This window comes from Cicer arietinum, chromosome 3 (assembly GCF_000331145.2).
Source record: "Cicer arietinum cultivar CDC Frontier isolate Library 1 chromosome 3, Cicar.CDCFrontier_v2.0, whole genome shotgun sequence".
NCBI lineage: Eukaryota > Viridiplantae > Streptophyta > Magnoliopsida > Fabales > Fabaceae > Cicer > Cicer arietinum.
Window position 1 is genome coordinate 20,999,390 of NC_021162.2, and position 4,327 is coordinate 21,003,716.

The following is a 4,327-nucleotide window of genomic DNA, read 5'->3' on the forward strand; positions in this document are numbered from 1 at the left end:
TGTGCAGCCAATGCTACAAGAATTCGAATAGTCTCCATTCTTGCTACCGGTGCAAACGTTTCTGTGTAATCAATTCCGGATTGTTGAACATAGCATTTGACCACAAGTCTGGCCTTGTATTTGTTGATAGATTCATCAGGGTTCATCTTTATCCTATAGACCCATTTAACTCCAATGACATGCTTGTCTTTAGGCTCGTCAACTAGCTGCCATGTCTTGTTCTTTTCAATGGTGGCCATCTCCTCTTTCATAGCTTGGTTCCACTCCTCAACTTTACTAGCATCTTCAAAATTAGTAGGTTCAAGGACAACATTGTTACATCTTTGATAAATCTCTGAAAGAGGTCGGGTACCTCTTACAGCGAAGTCATCATCAACTTCTTCATCTTGATCTTCCATTGTGTTCTCAAGAGAAGGCAAAGTTGAATGCCTACTAACTTGAGAGGTCTCCCAATTCCAATATGCATCTTCATCCACTACAACATCTCTATTAATGGAAATTTTATCTGAATCAATTCCATAGACTTTATAGCCCTTAGATTTTGAGCTATAGCCTATTAAAATTCCTCTTTCAACCTTTTCATCCAATTTGGTTCTTTTGACTTCTGGTATATGAGTGTAGCACAATGAACCAAACACCCTTAGATGATTGATAGAAGGTTTGATGCCTCCCCAAGCCTAAATAGGTGTCATTCCCTCTACAACCCTTGTAGGAAGTCGATTTTGGAGATACACAGCAGTGTTTACTGCCTCTGCCCAAAAAGACTTTGACAATTTCTTCTCAAAAATCATGCATCTAGCCATTTCAAGGACAAATCTATTCTTTCTCTTAGAAAATCCATTTTGTTGGGGTGAGTAGCTGACTGTAAGTTGGCACTCGACACCAAGCTCATCACAAAATTTATTAAATTCTGTAGAAACAAACTCCTTCCCATTGTCAGTTCTAAGTTTCTTCAAAAAATAGCCACTTTGGGTTTCAACTAAGGCTTTAAATTTCTTAAAAACAGATAAAACTTCAGATTTCTGTTTAAGAAAATAAACCCAAGTCATTCTTGTAAAATCATCAATAAAAAGAATGAAATACTTGCTACCATGGAGTGAAGCAGTATTCATAGGTCCACAAACATCTGAGTGAACCAATTCAAGTTTTTTATTTGCTCTCCATGTAGCTGAACTTGGAAAAGGCAATCTACGTTGCTTACTAAGTTGACAACCTTCACACACTTCTGAGAACATTTGAATACTAGGCAAGTCTTTGACCAAATTTTTCTTTTGAGCAAATTGAATGGATTTCCAATTACAGTGGCCAAACCTCTTATGCCAAAGCTTAGAATCAAGTTCAGCCTTACTCAATTTACATTCATGTTCAGAAATTAAATTCCAGTTAATAGGAAAACTTTTTTTTTTTTTATATCTATTTCAAATAATTCATGATTATTAACATCAGTAATCACACAACTTCCTTCTTTAAATAACAAGCAGTAGCCGTTTTGCATTATTTGACCCACACTCAACAGATTTTGATCAAGTTCAGGCCCTAAAAGAACATCATAAATGTATTTAATACCTGTTGCAGTATAAATTTTCACCGTTCCTTTACCCGTGATGACAACTTTTTCTCCATTTCCAATCTTTACAGATCCTGTAGCAGGTTGAGCTCCGAAAAAAAATCTAGTTTGCTAGTCATGTGTTGTGTGCATCCACTATCAAGAAACCAAGTGTCTCCATCCTCCAAACATTTTGTAGTCTTGGCCATGAACAAGAGTTCTTCGCTATCATCCGTTTCAGTCACATTTGCCTTTTGAGAAGTGTGACTTTGTTGATTTTTTTGCTGCTGTTTCAGCCTACAAAACCTCTCAATATGTCCATTTTTGTTGCAATATCTACATTGTATTGGTGGTGGTGTTTTTCCTTTGTACCAACAATCACTCTCTTTGTGGCTAGTTCTTTTGCAGATTCCACACTTTGGAAACCTTTCTTTCTTCTTTGTATCTTTTCCATAATGCTGCCCAACAAATTTATTTTCATCTTTGACATTTATAGCTTTTTCTTTGTGTTTGACTTGTAAGGCTGATTCTGTTGCTTCCTCTTGTCGAAGAAGTCTTCTCTGCTCTTGAGTTGAAGAGCATTTGTAAGCTCTATTAAGCTTATCTTAGAAAGATCTTTAGACTCTTCAAGTGAAGAAATTTTGGATTCGAACCTTTCGGGTAAAACCACAAAGACTTTTTCTACAATTCTACTATCAAGAAATTCTTCCCCCAACAATCTTATTTGGGTTACAACTTTCATAACTTTGGTCATGAAATCATTTATGGTTTCAGCTTCATTCATCTTCAAGGCTTCAAATTCTCTTTTGAGATTAAGAACCTGCATTTGCTTGGTTCTTTCATTCCCAAAGAACTCTTCTTCCAACTTCTCCCAAACTTGTTTTGTTGTCTCCAAGTGTGAGATTCTCATGAAAACATCATCATTCACAGTAGAGTGAAGGATGGTAAGAGCCTTAGCTCTCTTAGCAACTTGCTCACTGTGGTATCTCATTTGAGCAACAGTTGGATTTTCTTGCAAAGGTGGTGGTTCAGTAGTTGTTTCCACCAACTCCCAAAGATCATATGCTCTCAACTGAGTCCTCATCTTTACAGGCTAGATTTCATAATTCTTTCCTGTAAATACAGGAGGTGCTGGTAGTGCAATATTGTTAGAAGCCATCAAGAAAAAAAGGTTGGGTATCAAGAAAACAGGTTTTTCAAGTTTCTTCTCTAGTGATTTTTTCTTTTCAAATGAGTATTCTATTTCTGTAAAAAAAATTGGTATGCTGGATTTTCTGTGGTTTGAAATCACAGGCCATTCAAGAACAAAGAGACTCTAGATACCAATTGTTAGTCTCTTTTGAATTTAGAAACATAGATCACTTTCATTTCACTTCAAAATATTGTTTCTGATACAATATATAAAAAAAAACAGAAAAGGGAAAAACAGTAGGACAGCATAGTGGTCTGTCACCTAACCATGATTACGAAGTCTTAAACCACTCCAACAAGTATGGGTCACCATACTTCATGCAGAGGTAACTTGGACAGCAAAATAAAACTAAAGATAAAACAAAAGATCACAAAATACTGTTGGTGAACATTTCAAATATCATGTTTTAACCGATTAAAAGTTAATAAGGAATTTCAAACTCTTACCTTTTAAGGTAGTATTTGAAATTCTCTAAATTTAATTTTGACAAAACACTTCATAAAATCTCTCCGTTTTAAAAATTGTCCAAATTTATCATTCAAAAATGGAGTTTACATAGAAGGATTTGAACTATGCTCTAAAATTACATTACTTCAAACAAAAATTCATCCAAAGTATTTTTTATATACTTAATTTTAAATAGTTTGTGAAAGAAATTTGTAAAATTATATATTTATCCATGAACAGCCGCGTAACACGCGGGCCTAAATCCAGTTAAAATTAACATGAACAATTATATTCTTAAGTGTGAATTTGAAACAGTACTCATTTACTTGAAAAACATGGCCCAAAAGTATGTGGAGCCTTCTATTGGAGCTGATCTTGGCACCAACCTATTCATGTGTTGCTGTGTGGGAGGAGGAAAACAACAGAGCAGAAATCATACACAATGATCAAGGCAACAGAACCACACCTTCTTTTGTTGCTTTCACTGATTCTCAGAGGCTGGTTGGCGATGCTGCTTAAAGTCAAGCTGCTTCAAACCCAGCCAACACTATCCTTGGTAATTAATTTATCTTTTTTTTGTTCTTTCATGATTTGAAATTTAATGTAGTTATTATTAATTTCTATTCTATTATTTCATTACATAACATTTTTTTTTTAAATTGCAGATGCCAAGAGGTTAATTGGAAGGAAATATTAGTGCTTCTGTTATAAAAAATGATCTAGAGTTGTGGCCCTTTAAGGTCATTGCTGGCAGTGATGACAACTCTGATTGTGGTTAATTTTAAGGGTGAGGAAAAGCGCTTTGTTGCAGAGGAAATATCATCTATAATTGTGTTGCAAGAGAGAAAAAATTTCTTCTTTGATCTCGGTGGTGGAACTTTTGATGTGTCTCTCCTTACTATTAATTAAGAATAATGCCTTTAAAGTCAAGACCACTGCCGAAGACACTCTTGGAGGAGAGGACTTGATAATTGAACGGTGAATCATTTCGTGAATTGAGTTGAAGAGGAAAAACAAAATTGACATAGGTACTATTATTTCTAAATCATTCAATCACTTATTATTAACAGGATTTGACAGAACTGTTCTTGGTCTGCATGATAAGATTTTGATCTTTGAATGTGTATATTTGTCATCTTCCG

The 4,327-nt window shown here is 35.0% G+C and overlaps 1 long non-coding RNA gene across 2 annotated transcripts in view; it reads left to right on the forward strand.

The window, feature by feature from the left end:
* Positions 1–3,455: 3,455 nt before the first annotated feature.
* Positions 3,456–4,327, forward strand: part of LOC113784761 (uncharacterized) — a 3,395-nt gene continuing 2,523 nt past the window's right edge. Inside the window, exons 1-2 of one of the 2 annotated variants that reach the window (XR_012162188.1) lie at positions 3,456–3,741; positions 3,851–4,213. This is a non-coding gene — a long non-coding RNA (uncharacterized lncRNA). The remainder of the gene's footprint in view (positions 3,742–3,850; positions 4,214–4,327) is intronic. The other variant, XR_012162187.1, reaches the window with a different exon arrangement.